Source organism: Acartia tonsa, chromosome 10 (genome assembly GCF_053477335.1).
Source record: "Acartia tonsa isolate MP-2025a chromosome 10, ASM5347733v1, whole genome shotgun sequence".
Lineage (NCBI taxonomy): Eukaryota > Metazoa > Arthropoda > Copepoda > Calanoida > Acartiidae > Acartia > Acartia tonsa.
The window spans coordinates 34,461,910-34,484,640 of NC_137269.1; positions in this window are offsets into that span (position 1 = coordinate 34,461,910).

The following is a 22,731-nucleotide window of genomic DNA, read 5'->3' on the forward strand; positions in this document are numbered from 1 at the left end:
GATGCGTACAACATCCAACAGACATCCACTATTTTGATTGCGCGATCTTGTCTGGAAGTTGTTGTTGTTGTTGTTGTTGTAGCCCTGATTCTCTGGAAGTTGTTGTTGTTGTAGTAGCACTGATTCTCTGAAAATAGGACTCAGATGCACACGGAGACTGGAAGTGTGAATCCTTTGGCCAATCTTAGATTGGTAAGCTTCGCGCACAGCTGATTGTATTCTATGTTACATTACAAGCTGACCCGAAATTCTCGTGGAAGCTACTCAATTATTACTACATCGCCCTGGCCTATAGTTTTGGCAGGTGTTCCATATTAAGCCACCCTAATTGATGGCACTCTCATACGAGGAGCATGGATGGACGAGGGGAGGCATAGTTTATGCTGCTTGATTAATAGAATCCTAAATTCCTACAAATATCCCTCCTTGCAACCCCAGGGCATCTCAGGGAGGGTTGCGTTATCATAATCTGACAAATTGCTACAGCATTTGTCAATCAAGTGCGAAGACTATGTGTGGACTTGAACTCGGTTTCTCCCAACCACAGAGTATTGCGCTAACCACTACATTATGGGACACCCTATTCTCCTATTCTTAGTCCTTAATGTACAATACATGGTAATAAGCTGAGCATGGTTATTTAAAGGCCGAATTAACGATACTCTTATTATTAGATCCATGCGCCTGACTTAGCAGCAGTAGAAACTATTTGAAAAGTCTCTAGTACGACGCGGTGTGGTCCAGATTCTAACCCTACAACAAGCAGGCACGCCATCAATTACGCCAATGCCGCGGTTTACATAATAATTGAAGCAGCTATGCAAAGTTATTTTTATCCACGTAAAACTTTACAAGATTTATCTCTGTTAAAAGAAAAAAATTATATTTTGTTTGGAAAGTTACTTGTTATGTATGAGAATAAAATCTAATAAGCAAAACTTTTGTGTATAATAATGGAATTACTGTATGCAAAGATTTTCAATATTAAAACTTTTTCTCAGAAAGAAAACAATAACAAAGAGTTTTTTCCTACATGAATATGTTTTTTTAACACGCAAACCCTGTTCTAGAAGCTTAGCCTGATTTTTTTAAAATTGTAGTTTTTGTTTCTCAACGCAATTTTTTTTAAATTGAAGCTTTCCTATAATTAGTGTCATTACATCTGTGCGTAAAAGTTAGCTCTACAATTTAGACATTTTAAAACTTGTCAATTTGTCAATCTACAATTTAGACAAGTTAAACTTGTATTATTATAGTTTTATTCTATTCATCTGATTTTTGGAACTATGATTCCTATTACTACAAGATAAAATATTTTAAGCGAAGCACCTCTGTAATCATGAAAAAATGTAAGTATGTACTTAAACAGAATCAAGTATTTACCTAATGGGTCAAAATAAGAATCCTAATAAAAGAATAACAGAATCTGTGTGTGTGTATGTTTGTACAGAAGGATCTCGATAACCGTTGGACCGATATGGTTAATCCTTTAATGTAGCTTCTCATATATTCTGAGAAGGTTTAAAACTTTTTTGGGGAAGAGTACCATTACTAAAATTATCTCCCCTCCCCCTTAAAAAATATGTATTTCTTTTTTTTCTTATAACTAAAATTGAAAAAAGTATATTTATTTACTTGTGGCTGCGCTCATCATCTAGGGGCTATATATTCAAAGGGATGTGAATAGGCTAAAAATAGCCGAAAACCATCTAAGGACCGATAAGAACCTTCACTGTAAAGAAGAACCATATTGGTTTAGCGGTTAGCAAGATCCTTTGCTACAGACCTAAAAGCTTATTACTAATTGGATAATGGAAAAAAAGAACTAAAATTTCAAATGTCTTTAATCAAGATGCTGTAAAATATCAGAAACAATATATTCGAGTTCAGATTTTAAGATTCCAAAAAATCCAACTTATCAAAGATTATCCATTTCGATTTTATATAATTTTAAGGAATTTTATTTCACCTTTACTGTTATGGCTGTTTACAGTCTTGTTTTCCTATGCACTTGATGCACATGTTTGAGAATGCAATACACTTGGCCATTCTTCATCATACAACTCATACTCAACATGACACAAAATTAATGAATCAAAGCAACAGGATGTCTATTTATCTGTGTGTTTATGTGTCTGTATGACATGTAGCTTAATATATCGCTAACCGCTGGACGGATATGGTTTTTCTTTACAATGAAGCTTTCTATAGGCCCAGGGAAGGTTTCTTCTCTTAATTAGGGAAGGGTATCTCCATCCTCCCAAGAAAAATCGATCCTGGAGAAAACTGCCTCACCAAAAGAATTCTTATCTGCCTCTAGAGGCATCTAGGGATGCAGCCGCTAGTCATACATAACTTATAAGCATAAACCAGTTGTTTTTCCCCCCAATGGATGTAAGTAAAAAAATACTATTTGAAACTCGATTGCTTGGAATACATTTTAGTCTTTCAACCAAAAATAACATTTCCTGCTCCCGAATAATTGAGTTAACTTTAGAAGATTTTTCTTCAAAATAATGACTGATAATATTATTTACCAAAGTGGACATATCAGCAGAAATGATTAGAATACTCTTAAGGCTAAGTATTTCTTGGAATAGTATTCAAATTGTTTTATTTTAACTATTTTTAGTTCTTGGTACTTTTAAATTCTAATGATCAAATAGATATGTTTTCAGTATGGCTTCGAAATTGGTTTATTAATTTATACATAGTTACCCATATAATCACTCTGATATGAAAAAGTCTAATATCGTAACTATGAGATATACCCCATTCACAAATCAACCCACAACTCCCTAAAGAGTTCATACACACACAAACACACACTATTACATCAAATATATAAGATTTAGATCTTGATCAGTAAATTGGACCAATAAGATCACTTCAAAAGAAACAACTGGCCACATTATTGGTTAGAACGTGTACACATATTGGTACGAAAGGCAGACATAGCCAGCTTTCAGAAATCATATTTTTCAAACATTTAGTCGCTCGTTATATTGTAATGAATTATTTGAGAACTTGCAGCTACGCCCCCTCGAGGCCTCTATGGGCACTTGAGGAGGGGGGAGTTGAATTTCTTAACCCAATTTTTTATTTTAGGTTTAAGAAGAAAATGTAAAAAAAGAGAATTTTTGGGAGGGATAATTTTTTCTAGGTGCTACCCGCAGATATGGCTTAGTGGTTTAACGGAGTGGTTTAGAGTAAGAGTAGGGGGGAAGCCTTAGCCCTAAATCAGGTATGCATGGGTGGTCCTTGGCATGGTGCACTAGTGATCGAAAAACGCTGAAAGGTCATAGGTTGATTGAAAAGTCCTTGTGGACTAGCATTGTGTAGTAGCTCACTAGTGTGTTAGTGGCGTTTGTTAGTTCAACGACTAGGAGTCATGATTGAATCCTAGGTTGCATTGAAAAGTCCCTAGGATTTGACGTGGCTTCAGTCATTGCTGATACAGCGTCATGTTCATGCTTTGGTTGCATTAATTGTCGCAATGATACCATGACCAAAAAATCACGAAACCTTAATTATCCACCCACAAGGTTGAAGTGTAAATTACCCACAGGTCCTAATTAAAGTGCCAAGGTAATTGATGGGAAGGATGCCACTCGAATCCGCGTCATACCAAAGACGTTAATAATGGTACCTACCTGCTTTGTTCAGCACAGGACATCAAAAAGCAGAGTAGGGGGGAATGCCTTGGCCCCAAACAGGCGCAACTCATTACCATGCACACTTAGGATCTCCAAACAAAGAACGTGCAATCAAAGGGTTGGTTGTCTGTAATGTACTGTACCACGGGTATGAGGTGAAGGACCAAGAGTCTGGCCTTGAGTTGACAAGTTGACTGTTCAGTCCAGGTGCAACTCACCCACACGACATTAACATTAGGTGCGATTTCTCTTGGGAGGGTGGTGGTACTCTCCATCAAAATAGCTTCCTAGGACCTATGAGAAGCTACCTTGGAAATAAGAACCATAACGGTTCAGCGGTTAGCGAGATCCTTTGGTACAAACAAAAAAAACATCCTATTATAAGGATAAATAGAATGTTGGATTTATTATTTTGTCTGACAACCAATCTAGGGTTATACATCTATTCATCAAATAGAAGTGTATTTAAATGGTAAAACCAAATTGGCCTATTTGTCAGGGATTTTGGGATGGGTAACTGGAAGATAAAATTACTCCCTCACTGATTCATATAGAAAAAGAAAAAGAATAAGATCAAAGTTCAATCTAAGTAAATTATTATTTGATTGAGACCTTTTCCGAAAAAAAACAAGAATTGATATCTAGTCATTTTGTAGTGTCACAAAAATGGTATACTTCACGCGTGTTTTCGTCAGCCATACTTTCCCGTATATTATTTCAGTTCTGAGCGATTCCGTACAATTTGTAAGCCTGCTCATATTATAATATACATGTTAAAAACGTAACAAGCCGTTTTTAGCCGTTTTACCGTTGATATCCTATAAAAGGAAATAAGGTTTTATATAAGGTTAGATTTCATCAACATTGTACAGTAAATTGAAATATAATTATAAAAAGTATGTACATTAATTTTAGTGTGAGGTATGTTGATTTATTTTACATTTACTTATCTCTGCATTCCCTGTATACAGATTTCTCCGGAGTAAACATAATATTTTCCCCCACATTTAGAATTTTTTGAGTTTTGACCAAGATAAGTTTTTTTTTTTAATGTTACATAAAAAAATATCCTTTACATGACCTAGATATTAAGATGAATAATCATCTTTAATCGATATAGAAATCAGCGTAAATCAAAATCATAGTATTTTTATACAATTTTGTCAAAAAAAATACTCATTCTAAAAATTTACTTACGAACCGTTTGGCATTGAATTTCTTTATAAATCGAACATTGTTGTTATTGTCATCCTGAAACATGCGAACTTAAGATTCTAACATATCTATTTAATTTCATACCTAGGTCCCTTAAACAGCAGGTCAAGTACTTGTTCTTGAGCGTGGACCTTGAGCTGGCTCTGGTGCTTGCATACAGAAGTGTTTCGTCCTACTCCATGACTATTTAGGTCCAAACACTAAGAAACTATGGCTACAAACGCATTCCAAAATAAATGATATTAAAAAATCAGTTACGGATGGACCAACCCTAAATGAAGGAAAGCCCTGCTTCTAGTACAATATTAAAATTTATTAAAATGATTAAAGCTAAGTAAAACAAATGTTGGTAAATTGTAAAATCTGAATATTTTATATTTATTTTTACAAACCTAATGCACCTCCCTAATAGGGAGTTTATACGGTGTATCTAAAAATTTGGGACGATTTTATGTTATTTTCCAAAAGGATTTATTTCTCGGCCTCATACTAGAGATGTTAAAAATCATACATACTTTTATTTGCAAAATTGTTCATTGATCATTGTTTTATTTGATTTGAAGTTATCATTTAACAATGCAGTGATAAGACAATGAACAATAATTGTTGTGCATCTCCAATGGTATAGATTAGAATAAATGGTTGAAAAGTTTAGACAATTCTAGATATAGCCAGCCCAACATGTTTTATCTAAGTTGGTAAACTATGTTTTTACCTGAAAATGAGAAAATGTAATTTACAGTCCAATGTCTTCTGCCTCACATGATTTAGATTAGTGTTTGTAGATGAATTAAAGGGGGGGGGGCGTTCACCCCCCCCCCCCCTCACCTAAAAATACCGTCCTGCAGGCCTTTACTTTATTCTACATCGCTAACTCAACAAGATGTCTACTTTGTACATTGAAGAGACTCTTTTTATATGTTTTTTAAGTGGCTTTTTTATTTATTTGCTAAAATGTATAATTATAATAATAAGTATGCACTTCACGTAGGCAAATAATGCAAGCTATATATTTCTTTATGCGGACCAACAAAACAAATTAATAAAAAAAATCCTTCAGCATACACGTTTTATATTCTAAACGTGCATTGGAAGTCTACAATATTTTTGGGGTATAGTCCCTTTCGTGGCAACGCCCCTTAAGGTTTTTAATAGGTTATTTTAGGTTAGGTTAGGTGATTGCCACGAAGGGTTAGACAATTGGACCCGCAGGGTTAGAGCCCCCCACAGGGGCTAGAAATAGGAAAAAAATACTGTGAAAATACGAAGAATCACTCCTTAAGGGAGGTTGCCACAAAAGGGACTATAACCTATTTTTGTCCTAAAGTATGTAGCATTCCTTTTTTAATGAATAGGATTTATTCTTGAAATAATGGTAAATTTAGAGACTTTGCTAATCGATAAATGTATTATCACTTGGAAGTTGAACCCGATTTTAATGCACTCTGATAAATAGATGCTCGTAGCTGGCTGAAATAACCCCATCCATCCATTACCTTTACCCCATTCCCTCTCATTCAGCTTGATGAATGAACTGACCAATAAATGAGGTCCATATTAGCAAGTTAAATTAACGACTAATTTCCCCTGTCAATATATCCAAGTATATCTTATATCAAGTGAGTTAACAGACAGGAAGAACCAAGGACACACCTAACATCTTATACAATAGCATTGCTACAACAACAAAACAGGATATAATAATCGATATAGTATTACTTGGATGTTTCACAAGATTTTCATGTAATATGTTAAAGTTATACTCGCAGATGGCTAAATGACGATACTAGATCCCTCCCACCCAACCCTTTTACCCCTTACCCCTCCCTCTCACTGGATGAACGAACTTTAGATCCATTGATATAATCTAGAAAAGGATTGAGAAATGGATCACATAAAATATAAGTACTGCATATAATGAAAGCAAGATAAACAAGAATGACAACATCCATAAAAGTCAAGCTTAATATACTAAGAAGTCAGACAATGGACATTTTCAAATTTAGAGTATCAATGCATTTAATATTTAGAAATCTAAATATTAAATGATGTATTAATCTATATTATAATTACTTAAATACATAATGCTTTACATTGCATTGGCTTAATTATATAGATGCTTCGATTATTATGACATGCCCAATGATTTTAGGAATCCGTATAAAAAAAATGGAAGTTAGTTGATTTTATCTTATAAAAGACTAGTGGCTACGCCCCCTAGGGACCTCTAGGGGTACTTGCGGAGGTGGGGGGTTGAAATCGACCACACCCTGTTTTAAATTTTATTTTTTAAAAGAAAATGAAAAGAGTGGTGATACCCTCCCACAGCATAGCCATAAACCTTCCCAGGACATATGAAAAGCTATATCTTAAAAGGAGAACAGTATCGGTTAAGCAGTCAGCGAGAACCATTGGTACATTTAGAAAGTCAGATATCCTGTAACTTTTATATATGGATTGACTTTTTTTAAAAATCATTATGAATAAAATATTGGAGTTTTACTATATACGTAATATATGTAATAATTAAAGAGTTGCTATACTTTATATAATGTACCGTATTGCTTCAATAATCACCATACTAATTCTAATTCTAAACTACCAAAATTAGCAAACAGACTTTACAGTCGGTAGAGCTAACAGACAGACTGACCCTGGATGAAGAAAATCATCTTGTTTTAGAAGATGGCTGCACAAAATAAAATGTAAATTCAATGATGTTAATATTTATTGTATTGTATTTTAGAAAAGAGTTGTTTCTATTAAATATTACAAACATTTGTAAAGTTTCATTCAATATTTATATTTTATACACTGAATGTACATTTACATTTCATCTTATTGTAGTTTTTAGTACCGAAGTTAGTTCGTGTCAGTCCTTATGTTAGTTCATCTGTAGACAATTATAACCAAGTCCGATTTTGCTTTACTCCATTCTATCTCTTAATTAGGTGCCTAATGTTTGGCCTGTTTATGATTTGGGTTAATTCGTCCGTCCATGAGCATATCTGAAACGGATACCTCTGATGGTTAGTTCAGCATGTTAAACTCATTCAACTTTAATTAATTTAAACTTTGCATGATGATTAATTTGACATTTAGGTACAATCTAGAAATCCACGCAACTTTATAACCATAACCAGAAAGTCTATCTATTTTAAATTTGATGATTTAGCTTTTGTTTTGTTTAAAAACATTTTATGTAATAATTATCCTATTCATTTGAATTTAGAAATATTGAATCTTCGGACAATAAGGTACAATATCAAAAGCGATGCATCTTAAAATATAAGTTTGTCCATTCGAAATAATCACGGAATCTAGATTTACAAGAAATGTCTAACTGTGGTATGCGGCAGCTCTGGACCATGCAGAAACCAGGACATTATAGTGATGCTACGCACCTAGCTAAATCCTGTTATTCTACAATTATAAAGCCACCTGAAAATATGTCAGATAACGGTACTGGTTTCATCTCTCAGTTGTCCTGCAAATGGAGGGAGGGGTGTTACCCCTCCCTCTCCCATCTTAAGCACCGGAACCTTCCCCTTCAACCACCAAGTTATCAGCACCACCTCAACCCTGAGGATAAAGGATCTAAACCTGCCCTCACCTGATAGAATCACCCCCACACAGACTGTTGTTGTCACAAGTAATCATCAAACCTTCCCTCTTTAGTACCCAGACCTACCACTCAACCCCTCTATGCTTATCTACCTATTGTGCTGCTCCATGGGCTATCCTGCCTGCCCCAGACAGGGATAGCCATCTACCTAACCATTGCAATTATCTATGTTTTACTGTATGATTTATCTTTAACTATCTTTATTCCTAATCCATATGTATTTATATTATGGTTAACTGTATTCTTAATTCCCCCCACCCTTTCCAGGGATGGGGGAATCATGATTGCCCAAACTGACTATTGTATATGTATTATAATGCTTTTATGTTATGATCATTTATTCCTATCCATGTAGTTATTGTTTGTTGTATATAGCTTCAGTATCCTTTAACCCTTCAATAAAGTGACAACTGAAATAGATGTTGATTCTTGTCTAGTGAATGCTAGAGAAGCGTAGCTTCTCTATAGTAAGGTGTCCACGTCTGTTCACACTGCCGTAGTCTTTATTCGAACTCTGGTGTCTGCCATTTACCCTAGGCGGATACCACAACTTTGGTGACAGCTGTGTGAGATTACGGCGAACCACAAGTGTAGAGCAGACGCGCATCTGAGGCTAAGGTACTCCCAGCAGTGAATCTGGCAAAACTGACGCAAGCAACCTGAATTACCCACCCTGGACAGCAAAGTTTAACTCTGCATCCGGCAGTTGTGGAAGCGAGACAGCGAAATTTGACGAATAACCGCGAGCAGCGCTGATATCTAACGGAGAATTGAGCGCCAAAAGGGCTGAAACAGGCCTGCGGACCGGCTGAAACAAGCCAAATAAGTGTAAACGGCTGAAAATAGGCCAATTTTACTGCAAGAGATAGCAGGATCCGAACCAGTGGCGCTAGCAGGACGGGACATTCCCTGCCGCCATCAGCTGGATTTGGATAAGCGGCGCTAGCAGGACGGGACATTCCCTGCCGCCGATAGGCTGAAACACGCCACATAGCTGCAAGCGGCGCTAGCAGGACGGGACATTCCCTGCCGCCGATAGGCTGAAACACGCCACATAGCTGCAAGCTGCGAGCCAACATACGAGTGTAGTGCACCAGAACAGAGAAAAACTACGTCAACTTCAAGTATCCTGAGAGGCTACAACGCAGCCACCCATCTAGAAAAACAGATATTATGTCACATTGCAGGGATTCCCACCCTGGTGTGATGGCTAAACAATAGATTTATGAGCAAAGCTTGGCAAACAAATTGTTGTGTTGTGATAAATCTAAAAATAGAACAGGCTTGGATTTATTGTGTATTGTGATAACAGCTAAAAATAGAACAGGGTAGTAAACAAATCTGTTATGCAATTGTGATAAGGACAAAAATAGAAGCTAGATGTAATATAATAAAGACCCTGATATACAATCAAATCACCTCAAGCCTATAGCACAACAACAATACACCCCTTATTCCAAGGGAAAGGGAGGAGCCCCTCTCCATTGAAGGCAAATACAATCAGGGTGATATAATAGATAAGCCTAGGATTAAGAAGAAAAGGCCCTATTACACCAGCACACAGTTACCCCCCTCCCTCACAGGGGGAACGGACGGAGTTACCCCCGTCCCCTCACGCGCTCCCCCCTACCCACACTAGACTAAGTCCGTCTGTAGTGTGGGGCTAGCGACCGGGAACACAAAGCGCCATTCACGGGTAGCGCAACAGAGTGCGGAAAATATCATAAGTCCAACGGACAAAGCGGACCAACGAGAGAGCGAGTTGAGGGACAAGTGCGCGTTTTATCTGTGTGCGCGGATTGACGGTGCGTAAGCGCGCTGCACGGAAAGGAGATTTCACGCACACACACACACACACACACCCACACAGGAGAGGGGCCACTCTATAGCATACATCAGAGATATTTTTTTAGGAGAAAAACTTGCAAGCTCCTCCCTCCCTGTCTACAGTGTGATAAGGAAAACTAAACCAGTTCCTTAAACCCGCTCAGACCCTCAACATCTCCTAGCCCTGCCAACCCTACTTCAAAGCTGAGTGGTTAGTGAAACAAATATATGTATATATAAATACCCAAGTGATAAATAATGTTGTTTTTTTTGTATCATGGGTACAAGCAAGTGAACATTAACCTCACCAAACAACACTGGAAACTGATATGGTAACTGAACGAAAGTACGCCCACCCTGTGGACATAGCCTGACTTGCTGCCCCACACTGGGCAGTGGTGGTGTGTACCTGGACCATCGACCCTCATAGTTGTGAACTATATACAGAGGAAGCGTGATTTTTTTGGAGCAAGGAGGAAAAGCTAGCTAGCTCCGGGGATATTCCTATACACGTATATATATATATATGGGCGTGTAGCCATGTATATATATAGATAGCCTACCTATCCATATATCTACTAGCGGATACGCTCCTAGAGACATCTGTGGATGCCTAACATATTCCCTGTTATCTTTAAGCTAAGATCCGCTGGTTACCACAGAAATCAAGAGCTATACTGGAAAGGAGAACAACTCAGGCTCAACAGTTAAACAAGACGTTGGCACCAACAGACCAACCCCCTGCTACTTATCATGGGGGCGCGCCAGCCACAGAAACTCTTGAGCCAGGAGGACCGAGCCTACGGCTACGTGGACTACCACCCTAATTACACAGCTATAGTATTTATACTAGGGGTGAGCCGGCTCGAACCTCCTTGCGGCGCGGCTACTCTACTCTGCTTCTATATCTACAAGATACTACTTCTGTTATTACTTTGGCCTACTGTGTTGAGTACAGTGAACATCAAACACATGCCAGGTCACAGACCCCTGGTCCCTGAGATGCCCTTGTCTGGAAGGGTGACTGAATGTCCGCTGCACAGCTCCTGTTCAGTTGGTGCTCAACGCACGAGAAATAGCAATACTGGACTGGGGATTGCTGAACCTGTAGGTGTCCTCCTGGGGGTGTTGAACGATGCAACTGAGCCTAACGAGAAGGTGACAAGCTTCAGAGACTTAGTGGCCAGCCCCAAGATGGACACTACCACCAGAACTGAGACTCCAACGGGGCCCAGCCCTAGGGCCAGTACCACCTGTTTCTGGGGTGGAAAGGTCCTCCCTGGCGCTGGCCTCACCAAGCTGGAGGATGGGGAGCTGTCCCAGGGGAATAGGCTCTTCACCCAGATGCCCGACGCGTACCTGGGGGTGGGGGAGCCGCCACCCAAGCCTCCCTGGGAGCCCCCAGGCATGGAACGACTGGGGACCGGCCTAAGGATGGGGACTGGTGACCTGCTGCAGTGGAAGACTTTACCCAGCACGGAGGGAGCAGGGTTGACCAGCAGCAGTGAGGCTGTTCCCCCACACTCCAAGACCAGATGCCGCTACTCTGTTGAACCACTGCACATGTCCCAGCCAAGTTCCCCCATGCTGCTGAAGATGGAGGCCCACCAGGATGCAGAGCTCCAACCAGGGAAGTCAATAAGAAGGCCACCCCTTGCCAAAACCAGAACCACCGCAGGGGCTCCCCACCAGCAGCTGACGGAGCCTGGCAGGGACGCCATACCAGCTGGCAACTCTGGCCCAACTCAGGTGGCTACCAACAGTCTGCTGACAGTCCGGAATACAGTTCAGGCTACCATCAGTATGGCATCTTCTGGGCCTTGCTGGTCCACCTGTGGGTACCTGTCCACCCACTGGCCACAGGTACCCCCCAGAGATCATAGCCCCCTTTCCGACTGGCACCATCAACGGCCTTTGCTACCAACCACCTGGCATACCCAGAGGCAGGATCCCTCATGTGGAGAAGCACCTGCAGAAGCTAAGGCCGAGGCTGGCCTCGCCACCCAGGGGAGGAGAGCCGCTGTTGGATGGAAGGAACCTGTGTGTATGGGGAGGAGGCTGAATGTAACCAAGGAGCCACCACAAGCAGCCCAGCACCGCCTGACCCCTAGTAGGGGAGACCCTGTTTGTCAGCTGGTGCCCCAACTGGAGGAGGAGAGACCTGGCAGGTTGATACACCCTGGGGAAGCCGGCCTGATGGGACCCAGCTGGACGAAGGGGCGCTGCCGCTTCAACGGCCACACAGCCGCCAAGTGTAGAACCGGTGGGGACCGGGCAATGAAGAAACACCAGGCCGCCCAACAACCTGCATGCAACCAGTCTGCCACCCAGGTCCACCTGGAGGGAGATGCCCAGCCGTCACCCCAACTAGCTGCCGCCGCTGGGGCCGCGGCTACCCAGGAGTCTGTGTCTCAGATTGGGACCATGGTGGCCAGGATCAACGTGCTGGGAGGAGCGGCTGAACCCAACCGGGTTGGCCTGGACCTCAGCCGCAACCACAGGGGACCGGTGTCCGTAACCCCTGTCACCCCCAGCAAGAGCCGAGGGGCGCTACCCAGCGCCACCGGGACGGTGTACGAGGAGGCCCTGGCGGCCGCCGAGTGGGAGAGGCAAGAGGCGCTAGCCAGCGAGTCTGAGTCGATGTATGGGACGCCAACCGGCGTCGCCACCTGGAAGGAACGAGAGGTGCTTCCCTGCACCACCAAGCTGATGTCTGGGGCGACAACCGTCGCCGCCACCTGTGAAGACTGGGGGGTGCTATCCAGCGCCCCACGCTGGTGCCTGGGGCGACAACCGTCGCCGCCACCGAGAGACCTGGACCCCTGTGAAGACTGGGGGGTGCTATCCAGCGCCCCCACACTGGTGCCTGGGGCGACAACCGTCGCCGCCACCGAGATACCTGGACCCCGGAATGAGCCCGCAGCCCCAGAGGAAGGGGTGACACCCGTCACCCCCAGCCAGCCAGAGCCCCCAGCCAGCAGGGAGAGTCCAGCTGTCCCTCACCCTCAACTGCATCCAGCTGTCTACCTCCCTCAACCAAGCCAGGGTAATTGTATTGCACTGGTGTACCAGGAAGTTTGGGCTGGGCCAAACTTGCCTGCGCCCCCTGCATCTGCCCCAGGAGCCAGGGTATCAGCCATTACCAGCCAAACTGAAGAAGCTTTGACCGCTGCCTGGGGAGTAACACAACTAGATGCGCCAAGTGCCGAGCCTAACCATAGAAGTAGAGGATCCCCAACAATTATGTCTACCCAAGATGGAGACAATGTGCCTGGACCCCTTCAGGCTAGGGGAGGAAATCCGGAGCCTTGTGCCTCCAGTCCACCAGCAGCAGTGTCCGTGGATGGGCCTGTCTCCCAGCCAACTAGAGCGGAGCCACCCTTGCAGATCCAAGACAGCCTCCGGCATAAAGGATGGACTGTTACCTTTCCCTACCCCGCAGGTCGGACTGCCATGCACCACCCTGCCAATGTCCAGAATGAGCCTGAAGGAGGCAACGCCCCTACAGTATGGCAACCATCACCTGCCTGCGTTGACAGAGACCCTGGAAGCCGAATGAACCTGACCAGCCCCGAGGGCGAAGAAACTGCGCCTGCATCCAGTAGCCAGCCTGCCAGCAGCAAGGTGACCAACACGATGGAGACCACCAGCCCAGTGGAGAAACCTGAAGAGGTGTATACCAGGCGGCTGTTGGTCCAAGCCCCCTCATGTGCTGTGCCACCCCTGGAGGTTGCCAGGGTGGCCTCAGAGGTACACATCCAACGGCCAGAATATCCAACAGGACCAGCTACTCCAGCAGATATAGCCGATTCCGTTAGACCTGGGAAGGGCTGGAGTCCACCACCGTCCAGCAACTGGTATCCTGGCGGACCCATTCCACAAGGACAACAAACTAAAGGCCGCAACCACTGTCGGAAGTCTGGCGGTGCAGACAACCCCTCCAGCCTTCCGAGGGGAGAGTTGTGGTATGCGGCAGCTCTGGACCATGCAGAAACCAGGACATTATAGTGATGCTACGCACCTAGCTAAATCCTGTTATTCTACAATTATAAAGCCACCTGAAAATATGTCAGATAACGGTACTGGTTTCATCTCTCAGTTGTCCTGCAAATGGAGGGAGGGGTGTTACCCCTCCCTCTCCCATCTTAAGCACCGGAACCTTCCCCTTCAACCACCAAGTTATCAGCACCACCTCAACCCTGAGGATAAAGGATCTAAACCTGCCCTCACCTGATAGAATCACCCCCACACAGACTGTTGTTGTCACAAGTAATCATCAAACCTTCCCTCTTTAGTACCCAGACCTACCACTCAACCCCTCTATGCTTATCTACCTATTGTGCTGCTCCATGGGCTATCCTGCCTGCCCCAGACAGGGATAGCCATCTACCTAACCATTGCAATTATCTATGTTTTACTGTATGATTTATCTTTAACTATCTTTATTCCTAATCCATATGTATTTATATTATGGTTAACTGTATTCTTAATTCCCCCCACCCTTTCCAGGGATGGGGGAATCATGATTGCCCAAACTGACTATTGTATATGTATTATAATGCTTTTATGTTATGATCATTTATTCCTATCCATGTAGTTATTGTTTGTTGTATATAGCTTCAGTATCCTTTAACCCTTCAATAAAGTGACAACTGAAATAGATGTTGATTCTTGTCTAGTGAATGCTAGAGAAGCGTAGCTTCTCTATAGTAAGGTGTCCACGTCTGTTCACACTGCCGTAGTCTTTATTCGAACTCTGGTGTCTGCCATTTACCCTAGGCGGATACCACATAACGACTGTTTATACAGAAGCTTTTTTACGAAATTGTTACTGATCATCTTATGAATTACCACTAAAAATATCATAAGGATAATTTCGTAAAGGAAATAATTTATTTTTAAAAAAAGTTAATATCAGAGATCTAAAGGGATAAGACAATGGCTGATAAATTATTGATGTACAGCCCCATGGATGATACACAAAATTCTCTCTTCTGTAGATTATTTGGTGGACGTTTGGACACTCAACTACATGAATCAACCAATCGAAATTCATTAAAAGTCCCAAAAGTTGTAAAAACATTATAAAAAACGTTAAAAAAAAATTTTGGGAATAAATAGCCCATTGTCCCCTTCCTGATCCTAAGTTAACATGTACTTACGGACTTATTTGTAATAATAGTAGGGTGCGCTTTCAGAACTTCGCACAACTTTTACATTGATAATCATTCCAAATTCAAAATTGTTCGGATTTTATTTCTATACATAAGACAATGCTCACTGTTTTTGATGGATCAAACCTAAGTGTAGAAAGGCTTCGCTTTTAGATATAATAAAAATTATTTTGTACCTTTGAGTAAAGCATGAGAAAGGGAAATATATTGCGAAATTTATTACTAGTTTAACAAACTTAAAAGAAATGCAGAAACAGAATTGTGTAGTGTTTACAATATCCAACTAAAATATTAAATAATTTTTTGTTTAAGAAACTCATTTTTCTTTCTCTTTCTTTCTCTCTCTTTCTTTCTCTCTCTCTCTCTCTATCTTTCGACTTATAATATAAGTTGATCTTATGAGATGAAACAACAGATGATAATTTATTTTTTTACCAATTGTGAATAATTAAAGTAATCATAGCAGATCAAAATTTATGGTGGAATTATTTGGAGACTGGTACCAGCTATAAATCATGATCAACACACACCCCTAAAGTTATCAAGCCAACAAATGGCAGAGCTTGTATAGAAACCCTCTCATGCACCAGATAGTTCTTTGCTTTTCTTAACCTTTTCATTTTATAGAAAAATTTAATGCATTTGTTTATTACATTAATTATCCCTTTATTATTTTCTTAAAACTATGAAATTTTGTTGTTTTGTAAGATTCCTAAAATTGTTAAACCATTAGAATACTGCAGTAGTATAGATTTTTCTGTCCATATACCTATTTCTTACACAACAGGACTATTTTAAGAGACATTAAAGAAAGAAGCTCAATATTTTTGCAAAAATTGTGAGCTCTAACTAATTGTTAACTAAATAATTACACTTTCAGGTCCGAATTTTTATTTGACGCTAAAATTAACCAATCAAGTTTCAAGATGAAAAGACATTCATTAATCCTCTTTTGTTTAGATAAGGATGCACGTTATTGGTTCATTTTTGCGGCAAATATTGAAATTCAAATTGTGTCATTTGAGTCGATAACTATTTGTTGTCATTCGTGTTATAATAAGAAAACCAGCTTCAGAAGACCAATGATGATATACAAAATTATCCCTTCTGTAGAATAAAATTAGTGGTTGAAACGTTTAGAAACTTAACTAAGTTAGCAAACCAATCAAAATTCATAAAAAGTCCCCAAGGTTGTTAAGCCAACGAATAAGAAAACGACTTTGGGGACTAGTGTAATAAACAGCCATAAGTCCCATCACTCCCTGATAGTTTCAAGTAAAAGTTTCTATTTTGTATTGTAATTGTTTTTCTCGTATTCATTCGAATCCGGTGGATAGGAACCGGTTCTCATCCATACGAAAAAACTATGTCTAGCATCGTAATATAAACGGCTTTCTACGAATATAAAATTAAAAATGTACAATCATAAGATTAAAATCATTTTTTTAGCCCGTGCCTTCGGCACCTTGGGGCTAAAAAACTGGTTTTAATCTTATAATTGTAGATTCTATATCCGCGCACATTTCATGTTCGGAAAGTATATACTTTCCGGAAGCCAATCTTTATGAGGAAGGTATTTTTAGAAAGGGGAAAATGTGTAGAAAACACCCATGTAAATTAGAAAATCCGCAGAAATCATTTTTAAAAGTTATTGGCAAACATTTGCAATGTTAATTTGCAAAATTAATTTTATGCTCTAAATGACATATTCTGAAATAAATCTTTTATGAAAGTTTATTATCTATGAGTTTAGGACATGCTTAAGACATAAAAAATATTTTCAGTGTTACTTTTTTCGCCCTACATGTGAAAAAAGGCATTTCTCACATTTTATTATAGAAAATTGCATATAAACAAAATAATTATTTTTTTCTACAGTCAACAAAATAATTGGCATAAAATCTTTCCTTTTTAATGTAAAAGTCAGATAAAGAATCCTTTTTAGAGCAAATATAGTGCAAAAAGTAACTAAGAGGTTTTAGCAAAGTATGAATATCTAATGAAATAGATACTTTTAAATTTTGATATACATATCAGATAAAAATATATAAAAATAGAGATCAAAAACTATAAAACAAGGTATATATTTTTTCCACTCTGTCACTGAATAAAGAGCACTTTTAGGTTTGATTTTAACCAATGCAGCACTTAAACACTCATTTTCAAAGTAAATAAACAAATTGAATGCAATTATACAATTAAGTCAGTTTGATAATACAGTAAGTCTTTTAGTAGCAATTTTTTTTTGTTGAAATTATTCTTTATTTCTATAATAAACTGTATTAAAATCTAATGATTTGAAAATTTGTAATTAAGAACTTCATTTTTACACTGTTTAGACATATAAATTACAAAGAAAAAGATTAAATCCTTTAAGTTTGAATAATACTTTATATATTTACATAATAAAAACATTAAAATTGTTAAAGATTAAAAAAAAAGATAAAAATAAGTAATTTTTAAAATCATTTTGTGTCGTCTTTATAAACTATTTCCCCTTTTATATTTTAGTCTGGTAGAATTCATAATTATAAATAACCTTTCTTGAGCATATATATGTTTTATTGAAATTAATTATAAGAATGTAAAACATTTTTTGATTGATTTAATATTAACAATTCACCTAACATTTTGTTATTTTACTATTTTTTGAAACTCTTTTATTCTTATTAATAATTCTATTTAACACAAAAAGCTCATAGGGAGTTAATAACCTTTATTTCTTGCTTTGTATTCTAATCAGGTATGATATTTGACTAAATTTTTTAAAACTATACAGCATGCATGTTTGTGTCAATAATGAAGACATTATGGGTTTTTATGTACAAAAAGTTGTTTTAAAGCAAGAAAAAAATATAATCTTTCTAGTAACTAATATACAATTTCGTAGTTTTAAATATGTCTGTATTTTGGTTTCTAAAAAAATGTACTATACCAACAAACATGCATGCCTGAAAATTAGTTTCAATATTAGTATTAAACAGGAAAAAGAAACTAAGTCGTCGTTATAATTATTGTTTGTTATTTTTGGTGTAAGGTTTTTTTAATGAAACTTTTTTGGATCTCGTGAATTCGATTTCTGCGGATTTTCTGGTTGCCAGAAATGAAATCTACGCATTTTTTTTAGCTAGATGGCATTTGTCTGGTTAAGATTGGATAAAAAATCTTTGGTTGGTTAAATTCAATAAGTGTGCGCGGAAAGCCGTTTATAATACGATGAAAGAAATAACTATTAATGTTAATTACAGAATTCCAGAATGACTCGTAATTTGTACCCTGTCGTATACTAATGATCACACAAATATGTAAATTAATTTTCCAGTCGGGCTACGAATCCGATCCTTTTCCGCTGGATACAAACTGGTCCACAGCCACACTGAAGAAATGTTTTTTTATTATTATTATAGTTAATTTCCATTAATAATAAAAAACTTTCGTATCCGTGGAAAAATGTCTATAATACGATGTGATATATTCTTGTGTACTTTTGATGTTTAAACTAAACAAGGGTGACAGCATCCATAAAAGCAAAGCTTAATATTTCAGACATATTAAAAGACAGCTATTTTAGAGTACTAGTCTTTATAATTAAGAAGTAAAACGCTGTTCATAGACATCTAGTAAATCAGAATGTGAAGGTGGGCGTGGATACACCCACCATACACCCCCTCAAAAGATTTTCAACCCCCTCCCCCCCTTTTTGACAATAGATTTACATCACTCTTGTTGTCTGATTAACACCACATACATCCTCCTCGATTTTGGTTTAAGGAATAAGTTAAAAAAATCTTAAATTACTTCAAAACTAAGGGTCTACAAAAAAAAAAACGATTGCATATCTAAATTCTATGGACAATTTTACATCTACTACATACTAAAAACACCGACTAGCTATTTTAAATAAAAAGCAAAAATATTAAGACACCTTCTTTAAAAATGTATTAAAACTATTATTAAACCTTGACATACAAATTCATCCTTTGTCAACAATATACGGGTTTCGTGGTTATTTTACTTATTATACTTATAGATGTAAAGACAACTATCTGGCCCATGTAGTGGGAACCTTTTTCGTCTTTCTGCTTTTTTGTAGCGACTTGGCTGTGTTAATATTTCCGATGCCCCCTCTATTCTTTTACACTAATGAAGAAACAAATTGGTATATCATAGTTTTGTTACGGTAACAATAAATAACCTTAAAAAACAAGGACAATCACTTATAATAGTAGCAAAATATAAACAGAGAGTTGATTAAAATAAAGATATAAATAACTTTGTATAATTTACAATTCAATGTCTCCTTTTTCCCTGCTAGTTACAAATCTTACTTTTTACCAACATAAATTTCATGAGTATAGTCCCTTTCGTGGCCACTCCTCTTAAGGGGCGTTTCGTCGTATTTTCACAGTAGCTTTTCCCCTATTTCTAGCCACTGCGGGGGGTTCTACCCTGTAGGGCCAATTGACTAACCCTGCAGGGCAAACACCTAACCCAACTTAACATAACCTAACCTAAAATAACCTATCAAAAGCAACTGTGAAAATACGACGAAACGCCCCTTAAGAGGCGTTGCCACAAGAGGGACTATATCTAATTTTATCATTGGTTTTTAAACACACATTTCATGGGTGTTCGTTAAAACTGGGCTAGACTGTAGCATTATCCTTATACTAAAGTAACAGGATGTTTGTTTGTATGTGTGTCTGTACCGAAGGATCTCGCTAACCACTGAACCGATCGGGTTCTTCTTAACAGGGTAGATTCTCATGGGTTCTGGGAAGGTTTATAACTATTTTGGGGGAGGGTATAACCACCCTCCCAAGAGAAATGACAAAAAATCGAAAATTTTTAAAGTATACGGGAGACTTCAACGTAACATAAAGAGAATCGTAACATAAAGAAGTAACGTAGAGACTTTAACAAACAAAAACATCTAAAGTGCCACTAGAGGCCTCTAGGGGCGTAACCGCTAGTTATTGTTATAGTATTGAGATTCGAGAAATAATGGCTGTAGAATCAACCCTAAAGACTAAACAAACTTGTAAACTATAATTATTAAGGATAAAGGGATAAGTATGTTGTGTTTATCTTACATCATCTTTTTTAAATATCTGTATGACTATAATGCATAGCGTTTTCTATAGTGTTTAGCTTATTTAATTCGGCATATGTTTCTATTTCATTGTGTTTTTGTAACGCCAATTTAATAATAAAAACTTTTAATGATAAATTTACCTGCCCCTTTATTCCTAATGATTATGAAACTATTATATTTGTTCGCTAATTAGTTTGATAGTAATTAAGCACCATTTACCTATCTTAATATTAGACCAAACATGTACAGACTAGGTAATAACGAAATTAGCTAATATATAGAAAACGGGACACATACCAAAAACTTTTTTAATGTACTAAAATATATTAAAAATCTTGTTTATTAACGCGCACGTTTATAAAGCCATACACCCTTAACCCCCTTCAGACAACCAACCCTTTAGTTGCACGATCTTTATCTCTGTAGGTCCTAACTGTGCATGGTAATGAGATGTGCCCGTTTTGGGCCAAGGAATTCTCCCTACTCTTACTGTTTATTTCCCGCATCTGACATACCAGCAGTAGCTGACCATTTCTAAAGTCTTTAGTTATGACGTGGTGTTGGACTTTCTTTCGGTCCTAGCCGACTTTTATTAAAAGTTCTTTTTCAATGATGGAGATACGGAAAGTATATGTGACGTCATAAATCTTTTTTAAGGGGTTTTATTTCCTTTCATCCTTACTTTATAGACGTACGTATTTTTATGACGTCACATATAACATCTCCCTCAATAATTGACCATATATTTTGCTTATAATTTCAAAACACAGCTCCGCTACTATTTATCGCACATAATCGTCCTTGTATCTATTATAACTCAATTAGTTTTGTATTCTTGAAATAGTTCTAGGCAAATAATTAAGGTAAATGTCAACTTTAAAAGTAAAAGTAATTGTCTGACTGCAAGGTCAAAAGATTTCTGAAACTGCTAAAACAATAAGATTTTGCTATTAAAAATTAATTTCTACTTATAAAAAATCGGGGGGAAAATTTAGTTTTATTAATTTCTTTAATGATTACAATTATTAAGATTTATATAGTCTTATAAAAGCCTAAACCGAACAGGGGTATTTTTTCACATAGCTTTCTAGACTTTATTTGCTTTAGAAGGTGAAACCGTAGGACGCCTTTACTTTACCCGACTTGTAGTATAGCTTTGCTTCCCCAGCTCTATCCCTAATTTTCTGTTGATTCCCCTTTTAGCTACGAGAGAAGCCATTGTGAATATATCAATATAATGTGATATGCCTCTGTATAGTAACTGTACCATTTATTATGTTTTGTTCAATCAGTCATACATCTGCCGTTCCCTCCCTGGCTCAGGAAAGGGATCAGCTTTGTCTAACAACCAATTTTTAAATGATATCCTTTACTATGTAATTCTTATTCTTATATGTGTGCCCTTAATCCATGTGTTATTATTTTATGTTGTAAATTATTAGTATTTAAGCTGCTCTTTCACAATAAACATCCAAACTGAATTACTGTTGGTTAATGTTATAGTTATAGGCAGATCAGCAAAGCTGACCTGCAAGTCGTGGTGAAAAGTATGTCTGTCTACCAAGCTCGTGATCGCGAACCCCTGAGGCTACGGCGGGGTACACTCCCACAAAACGTTTTTGTTACACAAAAACACAGAAGTTAATAATAAATAAATTATACTGGGACTCAATGATTTATAAGTGTGTTTTCTTATTCGTAGACACAATTAGTAAGTCTTGATTGGATGGTTCTATGTAGCAGTGTGCACAGTACACACTTTTCCACTAAAAAATTTAATCTACAGAAGAGGTTATATTGTTTTTCATTTATATGCCATTGCATTATCTCTAAAGTATGCAAAAGATTTTCTATTTAAGATAAGGTAAAGTTCACATTACAATGCCATGGTTTTTCTGTAAAATGGTTTGTTTACACTTTGTATGCAGTTTTTCTAAACCAACCCTCACACCATCAAATATAACTTACAGGAGTAAGATATGTTAAATGACGAGATTTTTAAAAAAGTTAAATCTTTCTGTAAAAAATTATCTAATTTAATTATTTAAGATTTAAAATCAATGGCAGAAAGATGGGACCATGGTCCATAGACTCTCAATGTCTAAACATTTTTACTAATATTTTCAGTTGGGGTAATTT